The 24,056-nt window shown below is 37.2% G+C and overlaps 1 long non-coding RNA gene and 1 pseudogene across 1 annotated transcript in view; one reads left to right on the forward strand and one right to left on the reverse strand.

The window, feature by feature from the left end:
* The window catches only part of LOC121038052 (uncharacterized), a 322,789-nt gene that overhangs the window by 33,007 nt on the left and 265,726 nt on the right, over nt 1-24,056 (reverse strand). The gene's annotated exons all lie outside the window — the stretch shown is intronic.
* On the forward strand, nt 922-2,796 carry LOC121038051 (non-histone chromosomal protein HMG-17-like; annotated as a pseudogene).

Raw genomic sequence — 24,056 nt, forward strand, 5'->3', positions numbered from 1 at the left:
CTGACTCGATTTCAGCTCAGGTCATGATCTCACAGTCTGTGATCCTCTCTCCCTCTCTCTCTGTCCTTTTCCTGCTCATGCATGCTCTCTCTCTCAAGTTAGATAAACATTTTTTAAACGACTAATTAACTTGAAATTCAAGAAAATTTAAATATAAAGATGTATAAAATCAAATATGTAATCCAATTGTTTTTTATCGCTTGCAAAATTGCATCCTATTTTTACATACTCAGCTGTACATATACGTGTATTCATTTTTGAATGATCATATATGTCATATATATATCTATATCTGTCTCCAGCATTACACTGATATATTCCAGGGAAAAAACCATTTTCTCCAATACAGTCTTTTCTAAATAAAATCTTCAATCTTTTTCAGAGTTGCCTTTTATTAATAAAAATGTAAAGTTCTTGACATATTGATTTCTATGAATCATATTTTTATTTAATTATCTTTTAATAAAGATATACTTGACATATAATATTATATTAGTTTCATGTACAAAAAATAATGATTCAATATTTGTATATATTGCAAAATGATCACCACAAGTGTAGTTAAAATCCATTACCATACACAGTACAAAATTTTTTTTCTTGTGATGAAAACTTTTAAGACCTATTCTCTTAACAACTTTCAAATATACAATACAGTACTATTAACTACAGTCACCATGTTGCACATTATATCCTTATGACTTATTTATTTTATAATTAGAAATTTGTACCTTTTGACTGTTTTTACCCATTTCACCCACTCCCACCTCCTTGTATTATTATTATTTAGTGATAAAAATCCAGGTATTAATTTATCTTCCCTTACTTTTCTCAGATAAGAAATTACTGTGATTCACTCATTTTATTTATATATGTTCTCAGTCATATTTATGTTAGGATCATTATGAAAATATTTAAATTATGACAACTTACTGATAAGCTATTAATGGTGGATAAATCATCGAAACTAGAAAGAAAAATATAAGTACTGAAAGTCAGTACAAGCAGTGTGAAGAAGAAGAGGCAAGAATGACTCCCGGACCTACCAAAGCCCATGCACCAGGGCATCCTGCGTCCAGCGCCTATGGCCTGCCACTGTCGCCACCATGCCCAAGAGAAAGGCTGAAGGGCATGCTAAAGGAGATAAAGCCAAGGTGAAGGATGAGCCACAGAGCAGATCTGCAAGTTTATCTGCTAAACCTGCTCCTCCAAAGCCAGAGCCTAAGCCCCTGCAAAGAAGGGAGACCAGGAACCCGAAGGGGGAAAGGGGAAAGCTGATGCTGGCAAGGATGCGAATGACCCTGCAGAAAATGGAGATGCCAAAACAGCCCAGGCACAGAAAGCTGAAGGTGCCGGAGACGCCAAGTGAAGTGTGTGCACTTCTGGTGACTGTACAGTTTGAAATACTATTTTTTATCAACTTTTATAAAAATGCAGAATCTTCTTTTAATTATTTTGAAACTATAGTATTAGCACACAGAACACTCCCTTGATGTTTTGAGGGAAGGGTCTATGTAACCAGTAGAATATCTCTGAAACTCGATTGATATAGGGGGAACACCTTTCCCTGCTAGTTTCCAGAAAATTCCTCTTGGTTCCCAGGAAGAGGGATTCCTTGATGTTAGCAGACATTAACCATCTTGGCACAAATGTCTTGTGGTGTGGAAAAACTAAAATTCATTTTTTGTGTCTTTTCTTCCCTCTCTGCTTCAACATAGACTCGACCTCTTTAAACCCAGAGACCTGTTGGAACCTGACCCCCTCCCCACAGTGGTTCTCAGTATGTCAGGCATTCTGGACTTTACAGTGTCCCTGGAGATGGTATCTCTCAAAAAAGAGTTCCTTTTTTAGCTTGTGGATCTTCAGATTAATAATTCTGCCATTTTCATTTCATTTCCTAAAAGTCAAGGTCAACTTGTGAAAAGTTATTAAGCAACATGCTAAATGTGAAATGTCAACCCTCCCTCTAAACTTTCCCTGCTCAGAGCATCAAATGAAGACTTCATTGGGTTTTATAGTGGCTTTCTAATTTTGGTAGTCTATTTAAGAAAGCAGTTTGAAAGTTGTATACTGTTAAGATTGTCTCCCCATGTCCTGCCTGAAACACCATGATTGTTTATGAAAAGTAGCTTTAATAAAGCTGGATACAGTTTGTCTGTATCCAATAAATAAAATAATAAAAGTCAATATACAATACAGGGAAAGAACTGTAACAGTACATGCAAATTTTCTTTTCATTTATTTTTCCCTGATAAACCTCATGTTAACAGAGTAATTGTTGTTTATTCAGCTAAGTGTTCTCCCTGCACTAAAAATATGCATTTACAGAGAGAGGAATATAGAAGAAATTTCCCTTCTCATTTGCCATTGTCTCCTTCTGTGGCACTCCCCAGATTCTCTCCTATAAAGAATTCATTCTATAACTCTAGTCCTTGCAATTCATTGCTTTGAAAGTTAAATAATGCACAGAGGGACTCTACATTTTCAAAAAATACAAGTCCTACACACTCAGCAAAACTACATAACATCTTGCAGAACCTGTTTCTTTAGTATTTTTGTGATTACTGATAGTATTTTCTGATATATTCATTGAATATTCTTGTTATACATTAAGTTTTCTATTTTATCATGTATATCTATATACATGAATAGATTTATAGCATTTACAGTAGAAACTAGAAATTTAGCCCAACATACTTTATCACATGTTATTTAACTGATACATTGGGTCATATTATTTATATCAGAATAAATATCTCAATATATATTCTGTTTAAGAAATCTCTTTTAATTTTTGGTATACACACACACACATACACACACCAAACACACCCAGATAGAGGGATTTTTTTATGCTATATTTATTTTATTCATTTACATAAATACATGCAGTTTTAATTGCATGCCATCCTATTCCTGCTTGCATATGTGCTTGCAGTTAGTCGAATTTTAAAGTCCATTTGGGATCATTTGAAAGCATTAGCTCTGACCAGAAGTAAGCAGAATAAGCAAAACAGGAAAAAATTAAAACACATTTGCTGACTTTTCTCTATCCTCTAAAGTCACCAAAGTCAAGTTCTCCAAGCTTGGACACTTATCCTTATTTTTTAAATAGTTTTGTGGCTATGCTTCTTCTTCTAAACTAAAGACTGTTATAATTTTATATTCACCTCATATCCAGATCATTTGGGAATGGAACATGAAGATAGTAAAGAAAAGAATTTCCTTTTCTTGAAGAACTGCATTGGACACTCTCTATATAATGTCTCATTTCACCATTATAAAGTCTGTTGATTCTGAAATTGTTTTTGAAAGATGCAATTAATATTGCATTTGGACTAAGTGATATATTGGGGAAGGAAATAAGACTATGAAGGAGACAGAAGTATGCCATCAAGAACTTGAAAGAACCTCAAACCTTTTATGATATAATGTAGTCCTTATTCCCTTTGCCAATTTATTTTCTACTCTAGTGAAATTACTTTCTGATTTGAATCTTTTCTTTTTCCTTCCTATCATCCATACACATAATAAAGACATCTTTCAAGTCTCTAGGTCTGACTATGTCATTGCTTTCTTAAAACCTTTTAATGGTCCTTTCCAGCATATGGACAAGATAAAATGTGTCAACATGACCCTCTATTATATGTGGCACTTGCCAATCTGCACTTTTTCTTCATTCATTCATTCAATAAGTAAGTGGCTTAAATGTCTAAACTGAGAGAAAAATATAGCATAGTGATTTAGAACACAGGCTCAGGAAGCAGACCGCCTAGAAGATCAGACTCTGCATGACAGCTGTTTGAAATTGGCCAAGCTACCAAAACCTTCTAAGTCTTGGTTTCTTCCTTTATAAAATGAAATAGGAATAGACCCTACAATATAGTGCTATAGGGAACTAAATTAGATAATCAACACAATGTATGTAGAATAATGCCTAGGGGTGCCTGGGTGGTTCAGTTGGTTAAGCACCTGACTCTTGATTTCAGCTCAGGTCATGATCTCACAGTCATGAGATTGAGCCTTGCATGGTATCACTCTCCACACTGGGCATGGAGCCTGCTTGAGATTCATTCTCTCTCTCTCTCTCTCTCTCTCTCTGTCTCTCTCTCTCCCCGTCTGCCTCTCTCCCCTACTTGCACTCACTGTCTCTTTGTCTCTCTCTCTCACCCTCCCTCCCTCCATCTCTCTATCTCTCTCCCACACACACACATGCACACACACACACACACACACACACAGAATAATGCCTAGGACTTTGTGAGGACACAATACAATAAAGGCAGACTAGCATAGTGGTAATGATCCTGTATCTAATGGATAACTGTATATAACAGATTGAAGACAGGCAAAAATGGATAGCAAGAGGAGAGATGAGTTAGGTGCCTATTGTGCTATCATCTGACAGTAGATGATGTTAGTCTGGAGTAGAGTGGTAGAGCTGAAATGGAACAAAATGAACATATTCAAGAAAAATTTGAACTTAGTATGTGTAAGATTTAGCGATATATTAGTTTTGCGGAATTAGAGATGTCAAGGATTATTTCCGTGTGTGTGTGTGTGTGTGTGTGTGTGTGTGTAATAGGATGAAGGAAGACTAGGTTTGAAGTAGGACAAGGGCCAGGAAGCAGAATGGAAGATGCTGGAGTTGGTTTTGTATAAGTTGAATTTGATATGTCTTTGAGCAGAGGATAAATGTCAAGTAGGCAACTGAATATACTGGAAAGTATAACTGAGGATGTCTTTGCACAATCTTCAGCTGGGTACTAGGCTCACATCTTTAAGGTCCAGCCTTATGAAATCTCCAAAAGCTGTGTGTAAGCAGGCTAGTCAGTCAACAAACTTCTTTTCGCTACTCCTAGTTTACAGCTTTCCTTGAGGTTAAATGTGGCCATATAACTAAATTGTGGTCAACAGACCATGTCTTACTTCTTGGCCTGGCCCATAAAAAATGGACCTCAAGTCTTCCTCCTCCCTAGCTGCCTGTCTGATGCCCAGGATCCAGCAATGGACGCAGCCCTTTGGAGATGCCACAACCATAGGATGGAGGCCTTTGAAACCCCAAATGAAAGGGGCTCTACCATGTACACCAAATATGTAGAAATGAATGAGCAAGAAAAAGTCTACTCTATTAAACCTCTGATATTTTAGAACTGTTTAGTAATTAGCCTCACCTGAAATATTCCTAATTCTCCATGAAATATTAAATGTCCCTCTATGTTCACAAAGCCTCATGACATATTTGAATCATTATACTTTTCATATGAAGTACCATATTGGCTTATAAGCCTGTGTCTCAAAAACAGTAAGTTCTATGACAGCAAAGTCCATGTATTTCTCTTCTTTTTGTCCCTAGATCCTAACATGATTCCTAAAACAACTGGTTTTTGGTGAACATTTTAAGCATGAGAAAATGAAATTATTCAGTTCATTCACCCAAATTTTCATTATACTTTCCCCAGGCCAAGTTCAAAGCATACACTAACACCTGTACATTACTAAGGCCCCAATTCCTTAATTGTTTATTAATTTCTTATTTGTATTTGTCTTCCTTGACTTTGTTCCCTAATACTCACAATCGTCTTGAGTTGTCACAAAAATTGAATTATCTTCCACTATATAGTTATTAAATAGACTTTGAAGTGTTAAAATTTACTTTTAGGACCATAACTCTTCCTTATGAAATATCTTCATTTTATTGCTGCTGTTTTCCTTTCTGTTGTTTCTATTTCAGCCAAAGTAATGAGCCTTTTATTTTATCCTTTAGTTAAAGCCGTCGCCTTTAATATTTCCAAAACTATTCCAATTAATTTAAAAAAAAAAGAACAACAAAAAATTTGGTCAAAAATATTGAATACAAAAAAGTACATTCTGTTTTTTCTTAGCCCTGATGCCTTGCTGTTTTCTAAATTCAGCTTGGCATCTTAAAGTGCCATGAAATAATTAGAGAGATCACAGAAGGCTACCCCTCTCCTTGGCTAGGGAACAAAACATGTCAGATCACCATATGCTACCCCTACTTCAGTGCAACCTTCTGAAAACTCATAAATTTCCAACTTCAGCGTTTCTAAGCAACCACTTTAATATTTTCAACCACGAATTGGATGAAGGCCCCAGTGAAAGCACACAAGGAAAATTCATGGAAATAACCCTAGGAAATGCCATGTGCACTCAAACAAAAGAGAAGGGAAAGTGTGCTTCCTCAAAGGATGTCTGCATGTGGCAGGTGGGTTCTGGTCTTCACAATTAGTGAGCATTGTCCTGTAATAGCAAATGCTTTAATCATCAATAATTTAAAAATGAAGCTTAATGATAAGCTTTCCTCACATCCTGTTGGTGTATTTTGTTTTAGTACATTTAAAATTTTTTTTTTCAACGTTTATTTAGTTTTGGGACAGAGAGAGACAGAGCATGTACGGGCGAGGGGCAGACACAGAACCGGAAACAGGCTCCAGGCTCTGAGCCATCAGCCCAGAGCCCGACGCGGGGCTCGAACTCATGGACTGCAAGATCGTGACCTGGCTGAAGTCGGACGCTTAACCGACTGCGCCACCCAGGCGCCCCTGTTTTAGTACATTTAAAAGTATAAGTGACTTAAACATTTTTGTATAAAAGAATAATTTGGCCCTTAGATCTGACTAATATTTTTCAAAGATGCAATTTTATATTTAAGCATTTAATATTTTGTGTTCATTTACTTATATAATCAGTATGGTATAAAGATGTCTGAATTTCATAAATAGGAAATTTACTACAAAATGACAGAATATCCAACTTTTAGTTGTCCAAGATTTATCAAACACATAGTCATGAATTCCTCTGAAAGATATTCAGTAAACCAGTGAAAATTTTGACATAAAGAAACACTGGTTTAATGACTGGTCTTTGGGAATGAAGCATGGAAACAATGAACATGACATCTAGATTTAGAATCACCTAGGTCCAAATTCTAATCCACCACCTACTAGCTATGTGACACTAGTCTAGGCATGTAAACCCACCCAGCTCTAAAATGGATTTTAATACCTATTTGGATTACTATAATGATTAAATGAAAATATACATGAATTCTGAGCTATTGTTATTAAGAGCTATCATTATTGTTTATTTATTATTGACTTGTATCACCCTTCCTAATTAAATGTCCCTTGGGGAAAATCGTGTGAAAGTGTTTTATTCCTCCAAGAAATTAACTCTATCTTTCTGAAAATGCCAGTGTGAAATTCTTCATGCGGTGGAAGAACTTGTCAGGGCGTGTGCTAACCATTTATTCTCCCACAGCCCTCAGACAATGGTTTACTTCCCGCTGTCATTTATTGTACTCTAATATATCAAAGGTCTTTGGCTCATCTATTTTCTTTTCTTTTCTTTTTTTTTTTTTTTTTTTTTTTCGGAGACTCTCTGGCCACAGCAGTAATCAAACTTACCAAGTGGGCGAGTAATGAACAGAAATGTCACATATCCAGCAGGAATCTACACACAAAGCAATCTCCTTATCCTTTGCCAAAATCATATTCCACTGTGGACTGCATGCATTCCCAGAGCAACACAGTAATGCCTCGGGCCCTAAGTGCTTTGCCTCTGGCTCCTCTTTTCATGCCTGCAATTGTATTATTAGAGGTGTCCTCCAGTAGATGTTAGCTTTACTCTCTATTTATTATCACCCAGAAGCCAAGAGCTTATACATTCAGGAACAAGGGAATACTTTCCTGGGCTTCTAATATAGTTTATACTTAGTTTGCAGCTTTGCTCTGAAAATTTTATAACTCCACTGAATATATTTTGTTAGTAACTAACACCTATGGCTTGTAATACTTTGGACTTTCGATATGTTTTCACACAAATTTCATTTGATTCTCAGAACCATCCTGCAAATTAGACTGGACAGGTACTATCATAGCTCAAGAGAATGTGATTGAAACTTGAATAACTTACCCAAGGCCACAAAGTGTATTAATGTCTGACTCAGGAGTCCTTTGACAGTAAGTGTCTTTCCTTACATATTACTATAAATTTTTGTAATACAATAGCATGTGATCAATAATGGACAGATAAATGTCCATGTTCCATGACTGAAACATCTCATATATTGTGAGTTTTGTTTTATTTATAGTACTTAATAATTTGACTTTCTTTGTAATCTCAAGTTATGTGCAAAGACGGTAAACAATTGGATTGTAGCCAGCAAATACTAATTTTGATTGTTGTCATGAGAACTATATATCATTGAAAACAATTGTGATGAATCACATAGCTGTACAATTTGTGATATATAAGAAATATATAGTTGACCTTTTTCCCTGTTTCTGACACATAGGTCCTAAAGCCCTTGGAATTTCCTAAGTGGTAATAACACTAGAAGTGTCTTTTTATTTATTTATTTTAGAGAGAGAAGGAGAGAGAACATAGATGGGGGGAGGGAACATAGAGGGGGAGAGAGAGAGAGAGAATAAGAGAGAGAGACAGAGAGACAGAGAGAGACAGAGACAGAGAGGATCAGAAATAGGCTCCACACTGAGTGCAGAGCCCAACACAGGATTCAATCCCTGGGATCATGACCTGAGCTGAAATCAAGAGTCAGATGCTCAATCAACTAAGCCACCAGTTGCCCCAATAAAAGTGTCTTGATATTCACAACAAGCTCCTTTCAACTACATCTGAGTTTATGTTAATGAAGTGACATTCTGTAAGCACCTAAGCATGAGGGCTGATTGCCTTGTCAGTACCACCCCTAGACCTCAGGGAGGGAGAGGGACTGGAGGTTGGGTTCAATCACCACTGACCAGTGATTTAATCAATGCTGCCCATGTAGCAAAGCCTCCTTAAAAACCCAAAAGGAGGGGATTTCAAGGGCTTCCTGGTTGGCGTACACATGGTAATTTGGGGAGAGTGGCACACTCAGAGAACATGGAATCTTGGTATCCTTTCCCTATACCTTGCCCTATGCATCTCTTCCATCTGGCTTATAAACCAGTTGTCCAGTAAGTCAAATGCTTCTCTTGCATACTGTGCACACCCTAGCAAATTAACTGAACCCAAGAAGCTGGTTGTTTGAACCTCTGATCTATAGCTGGTTGGTCAGAAGCACATGTGAGAACCTAGGCTTGCAATTGGCATCTGAAGAGAAGAAGCAGTCTTGCAGGAATGAGCCCTACCTGTGAGATCTCCAGGTAGATAGTTTCAGAGCTGAGTTGAATTTTAGGATACCCAACTGACATCAGATAATTGCATGGTAGTGTAAAAACCACCCCTCCATACACATTTTAATTGGAGTCAAAATTTTATATCTATACATTTGAATAATTGAAAAAAGACGTTCATAATCATTATCATTTCATTCGGAAAATAACCATAATATTGTGTGAGAAAGGTAGAGCAATTATTGTTCCTATGATAAATATTCAGGAAATCTATATGAAGTGGCAAATGAGTGAACACAGTCCATTTTTTATGAGGAAATTGACTGGTATGCACTGAACCTATTTCTTCTTGAGGCCAGTTCTTCTGACTAGGTGGGAAAGATACTTTCCATTACCCCAAATTCCATTTTGGTTTAAACACAGTCACTACCTAATTCAGGCATTTAACACTGACTTTATTTTATGACACTATGGAAGACAAAAGAGGTAGATTTGGTTTCTGCAATCCAGAAACTTATATTCTAACTGGAATATATTGAGGCAAGAATGAGTGCAAAAAAGCACAGAGGCATGCAGAATATTTAAAACAATGAATTACTGAGACATATGGATGCCCAGTTCTGTTTATGGCTAGAAACATTTTCATGTGGAATTCTGAAAATTTAGAAGACTAATTGTCTGTGAATGCCCATCAATAGTCAACACAAAAAAGAAGTTGTGAGAAAGCTATGTTCTAACCTGGCATAGGGAAACTGAGAAGAGTTTGAAAGAGGTAAAAACTTGAGGCCACATAGATAAACGTAGAGAAGCTAGAGAGGAGAAAAAAAGAGAAGAAACTAGAGTAAGAGTAAGCTACTTCTAAAAGAATGGAGCAAAGAACTTGGTGGATCTTTTCTCCAGAAAAGCAATTCAAGTGGTGAAAAATATTAAAAAAATTATTTAAAGTCTCTAAAAATTGTCATAAGGATACACAGAAAATGCATAAAAATTCATTTAATAAAAATTATTAAATATTGCTAAGAACAATGAGAGTCTATGGAATTTGAGCCAACATAATTTCTTTAGCTATCTTTATTCCTCAGCTCCACATTATAAAAGGTCTACCCTAGGCACCTGCAGCCAAGAAAATGGGGCTCCCTCTTTCCCAGAACATATGGTATCATCCCAGGAGGGGCAGGTGCTGGGATTTCTCATCCACAGTCCCCCCCTCCCCTGGCCCCTGCAGAAGCTCTATTCCAGGCAGGAATTGCAAAGAAGACCCTGGTCTCTCTTTTCCCATCTCACTCCTTCTCTACCCCAGGAGGAGAAAGTAGTGGATACTAGGCTCCGTGACTTCTGCCCCACGACACTGACAGGGTGAAGATTTCAAGCTCAGAAAGGCAAGCCAAGAAGACCAAGGGGTACCATACACACATTCTGGTGTTGACTAGTTAACTACAGATGTCACTCCATGAAAAAAAATGATTTCTACCCCAAGCTCCAGTGCAGTAGTACAGTAGTTCTGCCCAGGTAGAAATGTATATCATAAGGATGAAGAGCTCCTCAGCTCTGCCTATGGAGACTGACCTTATTTGTAACAGGAAATTTGAGAATTTAATGACTAAGAGTGTTGCTAAAACAATGAATATCTTTATGGCAAGCAATTATAAGGAGGCTGGTAACTCCAATACAAGCAAAATTATAGAGAGGCCAGATGTTTAAAAGAAAGAACCAAGGACATAGAGAGCCCAAAAGAGTCTTCCTATAATCACAGTCAACTTTCAGGGATAGGGAGGCTTTGCACATGCACTAGGTTGCACCCACTCAGAGCAAACAGCAGAATGTAGGGAGGCAGCTTGAAGGCATTCCCAGATGACACACAGACTCATCAATACAGTGCAAAAGTCTGAATGGTAACAGGGGCAGACAAGTTTGACTTTTACTGAAGTCCTCTGATCCTGGAAACAGTCATGGTTAAAGAAATTCTCCACCTTTTGTGTTCTGCAAATGGCTTACTGCAAAGAAACACCCTTTCCCATATTGACACAGTTGTTTACTTTTGACAAGAGCAGACACTCTAAATTCCCATTCTGCACCTCATAAATATTTATGCTTGTCCTCATTGATTAATCCAGAACAAAATACTTGTTAACCAACTTTGGTTAAATTTCTCTCCTTACCACCTACTCCTGAACCCCTGGCTCAGACTGAGTCAGCATACAAGTTCTCCTAAACCTGCCCTCCTGAAAATAGGTTGACATCAGGATAATTCCTTTATTGGCTCTCTCAGTGCTCTACCCTTTCATCCCACCTATCCACATTCACTTTTTTCTAGCCTTGTTTCCTCTTCCCGATAAAAGAAAAAAAAATTTTTTTTTAGTTTTTATTATTTATTTATTTATTTATTTACATGTAAATATAAATTTACATCCAAGTTAGTTGGCATATAGTGCAATAATGATTTCAGGAGTAGAATCCAGTGATTCATTCCCTACATATAATACCCAGTGTTCATTCCTACAAGTGTCCTCCTTAATGCCCCTTGCCCATTTAGCCCATCCTCCCACCCACAACCCTTCCAGCAACCCTCTATTTGTTCTATATATTTAAGTCTCTTATGTTTTGTCCCCCTCCCTGTTTTTATATTATTTTTGCTTCCCTTCCCTTATGTTCATCTGTTTTGTATCTTAAATTCCACTAAGTCATATGATAGTTGTCTCTCTATCACTAATTTCACTTAGCATAATACCCTCTAGTTCCATCCACGTAGTTGCAAATGGCAAGATTACATTCTTTTGGATTGACGAGTAATACTTCACTGTATATATATACACCAGATCTTCTTTATCCATTCATTATCAATGGACATTTGGACTCTTTCCAAACTTTGACTATTGTTGATAGCGCCGCTATAAATATTGGTGTACATATGCCTTCTAAACAGCAAACCTGTATCCTTTGGACAAATACCTAGTAGTGCAATTTCTGGGTTGTAGGTTAGTTCTATTTTTAATTTTTTGAGGAACCTCCATACTGTTTTCCAGAGAGGCTACACCAGTTTGCATTCCCACCAGCAGTGCAAAAGGGTTCCTCTTTCTCCTCATCTTCATCAACATCTGTTGTTGCCTGAGTTGTTAATTTTAGCCATTCTGATGGGTGTGAGGTGGTATCTCATTGTGGTTTTAATTTGTATTTGCCTGATGATGAGTGATGTTGAGCAATTTTTCATGTGTATGTTAGCCATCTGGATGTCTTCTTTGGAAAAGTGTCTATTCATGTCTTTTGCCCATTTCTTCACTAGATTGTTTTTTGGGTGTTGAATTTGGTAAGTTCTTTATAGATTTTCGGTACTAACCCTTTATCTAATATTTCCGTCGGTTGCCTTGTTTCCTTTGCTGATTGTTTCCTTTGCCACGCAGAAGATTCATATCTTAATGAGGTCCCAATAGTTCATTTTTGCTTTTGTTTCCTTTGCCTCTGGAGACATGTTGGGTAAGAAGTTGCTGTGGCTGAGGTCAATTCTTTTTAACCAACCCTTGTTGATGTAGTTGTTGCATTCTCCCTATTAAGTCCCTTTCCTCCCCTTTGCAATAATCCCTTCAAAAAAGTCTCTCTGTACCAAACTGTTTTTTTTTTCTTTTGGCTGTGCTTAAATACAATTTCTGACTAAACTCTGAATGAACAATAATCTACTCTGACCCAAGAGTAACACCTAAAAATTCAGAATTTAAAACAGTATCACAGTCATCCTGGAAGACTGTGTGCATGCCCAAAGCTGTGCTTTCCCATGAGAAATCAGAGAAGTATTCTCCAAGCCACTAGTCCCAGACTAAACAGGGGACAAAGGAGCATAAAAAGTCCCTGAACTGATGTAGCTGCCTTTAAGCACACATGTATACCAACAGTAAAGGATAAAAGTATATAACTAAGGGGGCCTAAGCACAATCTTAATCAATAAAATTTTATGCCATACCAGAAGTTTCTCCTAGGTAGTTCAGATAAAAGATAAACAAAAAGCAATCATCATCATCATCATCATCATTAGCATCTTAGCTGGGATGTCAGAGGCTGTACGTGGCAGGGGGAAAAGGCTTTACAGAACTTGTTAATTTGATAAATAAACAAATGACTAACCCTAAACATCTAAGGGACCAGTTACCAAAATATCTAAAATGTTTAGTTTTCAACAAAATATTAGGAAATATGCAAGGATCAGGAAAATGTGACCCATACTCAGGGGCATAAAGCAGAAAATAGAAATTACCTTTGAAAAAGTCCAGATGGTGAACTTAACAGATGAGGATTTCACCTATTATAAATATGTTCATAGAACTAAAGGAAATCATGCACAAAGAATCAAAAAGCTATATATAATAACAATTTACCATCAAACAGAGAATACTGATGAAGAGATAGAAATTATTTAAAAAAAACAGAAGGCAGTTATGGAAGGCCGTTATTGAAAGTACAATAACTGAAATGAACACTTTGCTAGAGGAGCTCAAAAGCAGATGAACTGGCAGAAGAAAGAATCAACAAACACTAAAAGAGATCAAAGGAGATGATGCAATATGAAGAACAGAAAGCAGAAACAATGAAGAAAATTGCACACAGCCTCAGTGAGATGTGGGATACCATGAAACACACCGACATATATGAATAGGAATACCAAAAACAATTTTAAAGGAAGAAAGAGAAAAACAATATTTAAATAAATAATGTCTGAAAGATTTCCTTAATTTGATGGAGAATGTTACTTGACAACTTTTTCTCTAAAATGTTCATTTTTATTATTTATTTTGAGAGAGAGAGAGGAAGAGAGAGAATAAGCAGGGCGGGGCAGAGAGAGGGAGAGAGAGAAGACGATGCAGGCTCTGTGCTGTCAGCACAGAGCCCAATGTGGAGCTTGAACTCAAGAACCATGAGATCATGACCTGAGCCAATATCAAGAGTCAGATAGATGTTCAACTGACTGAGCTACCCAGGCACCCCAGAATGTTACTTCACAACCTTTGATTAAAATAAATTCATAGAGATCCATAAATGAATTATTAAAAACAAAGAGAAAATCTTGAAAGCAACAAGAGAAAGCCAACTCATCATGTACCAGGGAGTGCAATAAGATTTATATTTGACTTCTTATCAAAAACAATGGAGAACACAAGACAGTGGGATCACACTTTCAGAGTGCAAAAAGTCAACCAAGTATCTTACATTTAGCAAAATTATCATTCAAAACAGAAGGTGAAATAAAGCTATTCTTAGATAGCATCAAATAATAAGGTTGCTAGCAGATATTCCTTACAAGAACTACTAAATGAAGTTATTCATGCTGGAAGCAATCAGTATCAGCCAGTAATTGGAATCGACACACACTTAAAAAAAAAAAAAGTGTTCGTAAACGTGATTATGTATGTAATCAAAAAATCAGTATAATTGCATATTTCTTCATCTAAAGAGTCCTTTGGACTAATTTAAGAAGAAGCCACATAAATCAATGTGAATAAAATTGAATAGACTTTTGAAAGGGTGATTGGCATAATTATGTCCCCTCTCCCAAGATGTCATGATCCCATGATCCCTGAACCTGTGACTACCTTACATGAAAAAGGAGGTTTTGCAAATGTGATTAAGATAAAGGATTTGAGACAGGAAGATTATCTGGGATTAACCAAATGGGCCCAACCTAATTACATGAGTTGTTAAAAGAAGAGACCCTTTCCCAGTTGAGGTTGATTAATGGGAATGTGATTATGGAAGGAAGATCAAAAGGTTGCAATGTAAAAAGAACTTAATATGCCAAGACTGGTTTCAAAGTTGAAAGAAAGGAACCATGAGCAAATGTAGGCATTCTCTAGAATCTGGAAAAGGCAAGGAAACTTACTCTCCCCCAGAGCCTACAGAAAGGAACACAGCTTTGCCTAATGCCTTGAATTTGGCTCAGTGAGACCTGTCTCAAACTTCTTACCTACAGAGCCATTAAAGATATAAATTTGTTTCATTTCAAGCCACAATCTTAATGGTAATAAGTTATAGTAGCACTAGATAACTTTGAAAATGGTGGAATCTAGTTAGTAATTTTAGAATACCACAGAGTAAGATAGAACTCAGATAGACTCAGATTGCTTCACCGGTGAATTCTATCAAACATCCAAAGAGAATTCATATCAATCATTCTCAAATTCTTCCAAAAAATTGAGTAAAGGGAACACTTCTCAATTCACTCCAAAAAGCTAGTATTACCTTAATACAAAAATCAGACAAAATATCACAAGAAATGTAACTATAGAACAATATCTCTTAAGAATACAGATGGAAACGTCCTCAACAAAATATAAGCATCTTCAGGAATATATAAGAATTATAAGACCAAATAGGACCTGCCAGGAATGTAAGGGTGTTTCAATATAAAATCATTCATATTAAAAGGAGAAAGGAAAAAAACAAACCTAATTATCTCAATGGAAGCAGAAAAAGTAACAAAAATCGAACTCCCTTTTATGATAAAAACACTCGACAAACTTAGAAAAGAACTTCAACTGATAAAAGTCATCTATGTGAAACTCACAGCTAACATCATTCTTGGTGGTGAAAGACTAAATACTTTTCCCCTAAGATCAGGAACAAGACAAAGATGTCTGTTGTCACTTTTATTTAGCACTGTACTGTAGGTTCTAACAAGAGAGATTAAAGAAGAAAAAATAAAGTGCATCCATATTGTACTGAAAGAAAGCTGCCTCTATTTTCAAACTTTATTTGAGATATACTCATCCAGATTCAGGATATACAGTCAATATACAGAATTTAATTGTATTTCTCTACATTAACAAAGAGCATTCTTAAAATGAAATTAAGTAACCAATTCATTTAAAATAGTACCAAAAAGAATAAAATACTTAGGTATAAATTTAACAAAATAAGTACAAAGTTTATATAATAAAAACTACAAAACATTGCTGAAAAAAGAGAATACTTAAATAAATAGAAAAACAATCCATGTTTACAGATCAGAACACTTATTGTTAAGAAGCCCCAATTAATCGACAGATTCAGAGCTATCCCAGTTAAAATCCCAGCTGATATTTTTGTGAAACTATATGGAAATAAAAGGGAACAAGCATAGATATAGAATATATAGAAAAATAAGAATATATTAGGATGACCTAGACTTTCCAATTTCAGAATTTGCTGCAAACTACATTAATCAATATATCAGTGTGGTATGGGCATAAAGATAAATGTATATATCAATGGAATAGAATGGAGTCCAGAAATAAACCCTTGACTTTATCATCAATTTTTGTTGTTATTTTTTCATTTTTTAAATGTTTATTTTTGAGAGACAGAGCACTAGCAGGGGAGGGGTAGAGAGAGAGGGAGACACAGAATCTGATGCAGGCTCCAGGCTCCAAGCTGTTAGTACAGAGCCTGACATGGGGCTCGAACCCACAAATCATGAGATCATGACGTTAGCTGAACCTGGATGCTTAACTGACTGAGCCCCCTGGTTGCCCCTATCATCAATGTTTGAAAAGTGTACCAAGACAAAAAAAAAAAAAAAAAAAAAAGAAAAGTGTACCAAGACAATTCAATGGTAAAAGAACAGTCTTCCAACACATGGTACTGGAACAAGATAGCCACATGCAAAACAGTGTGGTGCGACCTCCTCCTCACACGTAAACAAAATTATTCAAATTGGATTATAGACCTCAAGGCAAAATAAAGCAAAATCTAAAACCCTCAGAAAAAAACATTAGAGTAAATCTTTATGATCTTGGGTTAGACAAGGTTTCTTAGGTACAACAAAGCACAAATGATAAAAGAAAAAAGATAAATAAAACTACATCGAAATTAAAATCCAAACTTTTATGCTGTAAATGATACCATCAAGAAATACAAAGATAATCCACAAAATGGGAAAAAATATTTGCATACAATATGGTTGCAAGAGATTGAGATAAGAGATTTGATAAGAGATTTGATAAGAGATTGATGAGATAAGAGATTGATAAGAGATTGGTAAGAGATTTACATACAGAATATAGAGCTTATACAACTCAATAATAAAAAGACAAATAATCTAATTAAAATGGGTAAAGGGAACGGCTGGGCGGCTCAGTTGGTTAAGTGTCTGACTTTGGCTCGGGTCAGGATCTCGCAGTTCATGGTTTGAGCTCCATGTCAGGCTCTGTGCTGACAGCTCAGAGCCTGGAGCCTGCTTTGGGTTCTGTGTTTCCCTCTCTCACAGCCTCCCCCACCCCCCACCACTCACACTCTGTCTCCTTCTCTCTGAAATAAACATCAATAAAATTATTTTTTAAATAGATACAGGATTTCAATAAATGTTTGTCCAAAGAAGTCATACAAATGGCAAATACAGCAATGAAAAAAATGTTAAATGTCATTAATCATCATAGAAGTACAAATCAAAACCACAAGATATTACTTTATACTCAATATTATGGCTATAATAAAAAAGACAGACAATAACAAGTATTTATCAAGAACAGGAGAAATTGGAACCCTTACCCATTGCTGGGTGGGAATGCAAAACGGTGCAGCCACTGTGGAAAACAGTTTGGTGGTTCCTTAAAAAGTTAAACATAGTTACCATATAACCCAGTTATTCCACTCCCAGGTATACATCCAAGAGAAATGAAAACCTGTACATAGCATTATTCATAATAGCCTAAGTTTGAAAATAACCCCAACATCCATCACCTGATGAATAGATAAATAAAAGGTATGTTATAACCATGTGATGGAATAGTATACAATGAGAAAGAAGGGAAGACTGAAACATGCGACAACACGGATTAGGATTAAGTGAAAGAGGTTTATCACAAAAGACTAAAAACTAGATTTCATTTATATGAAATGTTCAGAGTATGCAAATCTATACAGACAAAAGATAAGTGATTGCTTAGGACATCCATAACAGCATAACAAAGGTATGGGCAGCATAACAAATTGACTGCTAATGAAGTTACTTTGGGGGGAGACAAAATATTTTAAGATTATATTGTGGTGACAGTTGTACAGCCCTGTGACTAAAAAGCATTGAATTGTGTACTTAAAATGGGTGAATTGTATAGCATACAAATTATATTTCAATGAAGCTCTCATTAAAAAGGGCATGCTGCTGCTTTGAGAAATGATTAAGGGTCCTTTATTTTTTTTAACTTTATTAATTTTGAGAGAGACAGAGAGAGCACACAACCATGTATGTGCATCAGTGTGGGGAGGGGGCAGAGAGAGGAAAGAATCCCAAGCAGGCTTGGTGCTGTTGGCACAGAGACTGATGTGTGGTTCCATCTCACCAACAGTGAAATCATGACTTGAGCCAAAATCAAGAGTCGAAGTTTGACTGAGCACCCAAGGCACCCCCTGGTTAAAGGTCCTTTGAGTAAAAGAGACAGAGGAAGATCAACTCTCTGTAAAATAAGCAGAAAGAAGGAAGGAAGGAAGGAAGGAAGGAAGGAAGGAAGGAAGGAAGGAAGGGAGGAAGAAAGAAAGAAAGAAAGAAAGAAAGAAAGAAAGAAAGAAAGAAAGAAAAGAAAGACTCTTAATTGAAAAAAATGGGGCATTTTATTGAAATAAATAGGAGTGCCTGGGTTGCTCAGTTGATTAAGCATCCGACTTTGGCTCAGATCATGATCTCACGGTTTGTGAGTTCAAGCCCCACGTTGGGCTCTGTGCTGGCAGCTCCAGCCTGGAGCCTGCTTCAGATTCTGCGCCTCCCTCTCTCTCTGCCCCTCCCCTGCTCGTTCTCTCTCTCTCTCTCTCTCTCTCTCTCTCTCTCTCAAACAAACATTAAGAAAATTAAAGAAAGAAAGAAAGAAAGAAAGAAAGAAAGAAAGAAAGAAAGAAAGAAAGAAAGAAAGAAAGAAAGTATAACCAAGGCTTACAAAGGGAAAGGACAATCTCTCTGGAGTTTTGATGGGCAACTTTATAGACATTCTCCAGGTGCTACCATCCTGTGCTTTAGATCTCAGCCTTCCCAGTCTCTGTGCCCCTTTGTTTACCTTGAGATGAGCCAGCTTTGATCACATGCTCAAGGAGATTTTTTTCCCTAAGAGCAGAATTATTTATCTTTTAATTTCCAAACACATTTCACACACAAAAAACAATTTTTCTTAATGTTAAATTCCTGTAATAATCAATCTACCAATACTTATCTGGAAAATAGTTTCAAGTAGGCCACCAATAATCATTTTATCACCTATTTCCTCTGATTGGCCAAATTCATTCTGTAGTAGTTTTTCTTTGCTTTCTATCAGTGGCTTTGGGGGAACAAAATCTTCCTCTGTATTTGAAAGTTCAGGTATTTTACTTCTCTCGATTGTAAGGGAAGTTATTAACAATAGGACAGGTTTCTCTCTTTCAGCACCAGTGCCTCTTATTTATTTTCTATTAAAAGAAATACCTGCAGAAAGTAATAAACTAAAACAAACAAATAAAACCCAAAGGATATAAAATGTAAAGTTAAGTCTTTTTATTCAATCCAGTTGAACTACCCAGAGGAAATTATTTTTTAATAACGATTTTTCCATTAAAAAATAGAGCTCTATCTAAAGACACTATAAAATGGCTCATAATTTCATCACCCAGGTAACTACCATTATTGTTTTAAGTGAATATATAGTTAATATATGCATTTGGTCATAAAATGATACAAAAAGAAAAAAATTACATATTTTTGATTCTCCTTCCAGACATTTTAACTTCTATTCCCCAATAGTAATCTGTCCCAATTATTTATTTGCTTTTGAAATTGAAAACTTATATATCAATATTTTCAGATTTAGTGCATTCATTTTTTTATTATTAAATATTTAATTTTTATTAGAGAATAGCAATAAATTAATATTTATGTATTCCCCTCTTAGCTTTAAAAGATTTACAAATATCTCTAGCCACATTAGGGACAGTTTACATTTATATATGTTTAGGTAAAAATATTTTTTCCCTTCAACTTACAAACAAAGGCCATAAACATCATATTTCATTGGCAGGGTGGAATTTTCTTTTTATCTGTTAACTTACATATGCATGTTTGTTTTATTATCTATTTCACTACGTTGAGTTCCTGCAGATGTCTCCAATCTAATGACTTACTATTGTGCTTGAGCCCTAGATTTTGTATTCCATTTTTTGCAGAGTAAAGATCTATTTGAAATGAAGCTCTGGGCCAGCAGGTATCCAAGAGGCTAGTGAACTCACTTATCAGAATGTTCTGTTCTTTTTCAGCTTACAGAATTTTCTATACTTTCTTGCCTTCTCCCCCAGTAACTTTATAAAACATGTTTTTAATGCTTAATTTCTTATATTTGTTCTTGCTCACTATCTATTCATTCCCTGAACAATATAAATATTTTTCACTTGGCTTTGAACTTTGTATAAATGGAATCATATAATATGAATTCCTTTGTGTAAAGCTTCTTTTGCTCAACATTGTGATTGTAGGAGTTCTGTTGCTGTATAAAGTGTAATTCATCCAGTTTCACTGCTGTATAATAGTCCATTGTACAATTATACAAATACATTTATTTTGTATACTGTAGATGAATATTTTGGATATGGAAGTTATAGGTTATTTCAAAAAAATGTTGCTATGGGGGCGCCTGGGTGGCGCAGTCGGTTAAGCGTCCGACTTCAGCCAGGTCACGATCTCGCGGTCCATGAGTTCAAGCCCCGCGTCAGGCTCTGGGCTGATGGCTCAGAGCCTGGAGCCTGTTTCCGATTCTGTGTCTCCCTCTCTCTCTGCCCCTTCCCCGTTCATGCTCTGTCTCTCTCTGTCCCAAAGATAAATAAACGTTGAAAAAAAAAATGTTGCTATGAAAAATTTTACACATGTATCCTCCAACATATGTGTATGCATTTCCTCAAGATATTCATAAAAGTTGAATTGCTGGTTTTACAGTATGTTTTACATATTATGTGTTGGCAAACTGCTTACCAACATGGACTTCCCAGTTTCTATCGTCACCAGCAATATGCAAGAATTTCTCTTGCTCCACATTTTCACCAGCATTTGATTCTATCACAGATTTTTTAATGTTACTAATTTGGTGAGTACATAGTAATCTCTCTATGGTGTTTTTGTTTGTTTGTTTGTTTGTTTGTTTGTTTAATTCAAGTTAGTTCACATACAGTGTAGTCTTGGCTTCAGGAGTAGAACTTGATTCATCTCTTACATATGACACCTAGTGCTCATCCCAAAATGTGTCCTTCCTAATGTCCATCATTCCACCCACCTCCCCTCCAGAAGCTCTCTTTGTTCTCTGTATGTAAGAGTCTCCTATGGTTTACCTCCCTCTCTGTTTTTCTCTTATTTTTCCTTCCCTTCCCATATGGTCACCTGTTGAGTTTCTCAAATTCCACAAATCAGTGAAATCATATGCAACTAGCATTCTCTTATTGGCAATGTGGTTGAACATCTTTTCTTTCATTGTCCCCTCTGCTTCTTTTCTTCTGTTAATTGAATTTTTAGTATCTTGCCCATATTTCTATTGGTTGTCCAAGAGGCTTTTTTTTTTTCCTTTTTGAGTGTAGATTTTCTTTATTTCTTAAAACTCACCAGGAAGGACACAAACGAGGCTGGCTGGAAATTTTTCTCCCCCCCCCCATACATATACATGTGTTTATTATGTTGACATTTCTAGGGAATACATACATGGGGAAAAATAAGGAGATATCTAAGAAGCACCAGCAGGAAAATTCTCAAGGAAAAGGAAAATATTAAAGTTAAGATATAAAAAACATAGATGTAGAAGTGTTACCCCACATCTGGAAGCTCATATGGAAAGAAAAAAAATAAAAGAGGTGATGAAATCATGATTAAGACTGTCCTAGAATTAAAAAAAGAAAAAGATGATGTAAGTCTACAAAATGAAAGTTTTCCTCACAAAAAAAAAAAATAGGATAGAAAATAAAAAAATAGAGAGATGTGTTTTTTTTTTTTTTTATAAGACCACAATCAAAGAGACAGCAAAAGAAACCAAATAAGTAAATTATAAAGGAACATAAATTGACTCTGGATACAAGATTAAATGGAGCAATATTCTCAAAGTGCTGAAGGAAGAATATTTGAACCTAAAATGTTAATGTCCAAGAGAGGAGGGAAGATGGCGGCGTAGGAGGACGCTGGGCTCACCTAGCGTCCTGCTAATCACTTAGATTCCACCTACACCTGCCTAAATAACCCAGAAAACCGCCAGAGGATTACCAGAACGGAGTCGCCGGAGCCAAGCGCAGACGAGAGGCCCACGGAAGAGGGTAGGAAGGGCAGCAAGGCGGTGCGTGCTCCACGTACTGGCGGGAGGGAGCCGGGGCGAAGGGGCGGCTCGCCAGCCAAGCCGAGCCCCCGAGTCTGGCTTGCAAAAAGCGGAGGGGCCTGACGGACTGTGTTCCGACAGCAAGCGCGACTTAGCGTCTGGGAGGTCATAAGTGAACAGCTCTGCTCAGAAAGCGGGAAGGCTGGAGGACAAAGGGAAGGAGAGCTGCTGAGCCCCCTGACGACAGAGCTCAGTTTGGTGGGGAACAAAGGCGCTCGCCAGCGCCATCTCCCCCCCCCCCCCATCCCCCAGCCAAAATCCCAAAGAGAACCAGTTCCTGCCAGGGAACTTGCTCGCCCCGCGCAAACACCCAACTCTGCGCTTCTGCGGAGCCAAACCTCCGGCAGCGGATCTGACTCCCTCCTGCTGCCACAGGGCCCCTCCTGAAGTGGATCACCTAAGGAGAAGCAAGCTAAGCCTGCCCCTCCTGCCCCTGTGCACCTTGCCTACCCACCCCAGCTAAGACGCCAGATCCCCAGCATCACAAGCCTGGCAGTGTGCAAGTAGCCCAGACAGGCCACCCCACCCCACAGTGAATCCCGCCCCTAGGAGAGGGGAAGAGAAGGCACGCACCAGTCTGACTGTGGCCCCAGCGGTGGGGGGGGGGCAGACATCAGGTCTGACTGTGGCTCCGCCCACCAACTCCAGTTATACACCACAGCACAGGGGAAGTGCCCTGCAGGTCCTCACCACGCCAGGGACTATCCAAAATGACCAAGCGGAAGAATTCCCCTCAGAAGAATCTCCAGGAAATAACAACAGCTAATGAGCTGATCAAAAGGATTTAAATAATATAACAGAAAGTGAATTTAGAATAATAGTCATAAAATTAATCACTGGGTTTGAAAACAGTATAGCTGACAGCAGAGAATCTCTTGCTACAGAGATGAAGGGACTAAGGAACAGTCACGAGGAGCTGAAAAACGCTTTAAATGAAATGCATAACAAAATGGAAACCACCACGGCTCGGATTGAGGAGGCAGAGGAGAGAATAGGTGAACTAGAAGATAAAGTTATGGAAAAAGAGGAAGCTGAGAAAAAGAGAGAGAAAAAAAATCCAGGAGTATGAGGGGAAAATTAGAGAACTAAGTGATACACTAAAAAGAAATAATATACGCATAATTGGTATCCCAGAGGAGGAAGAGAGAGGGAAAGGTGCTGAAGGGGTACTTGAAGAAATAATGGCTGAGAACTTCCCTGAAGTGGGGAAGGAAAAAGGCATTGAAATCCAAGAGGCACAGAGAACTCCCTTCAGACATAACTTGAATCGATCTTCTGCACGACATATCATAGTGAAACTGGCAAAATACAAGGATAAAGAGAAAATTCTGAAAGCAGCAAGGGGTAAACGTGCCCTCACATATAAAGGGAGACCTATAAGACTCGTGACTAATCTCTCTTTTGAAACTTGGCAGGCCAGAAAGAATTGGCACGAGATTTTCAGTGTGCTAGACAGAAAAAATATGCAGCCGAGAATCCTTTATCCAGCAAGTCTGTCATTTAGAATAGAAGGAGAGATAAAGGTCTTCCCAAACAAACAAAAACTGAAGGAATTTGTCACCACTAAACCAGCCCTACAAGAGATCCTAAGGGGGACCCT

The sequence above is a fragment of the Herpailurus yagouaroundi genome, unplaced genomic scaffold (genome assembly GCF_014898765.1).
Source record: "Herpailurus yagouaroundi ecotype Mexico unplaced genomic scaffold, PumYag 165, whole genome shotgun sequence".
Taxonomy (NCBI): Eukaryota; Metazoa; Chordata; class Mammalia; order Carnivora; family Felidae; genus Herpailurus; species Herpailurus yagouaroundi.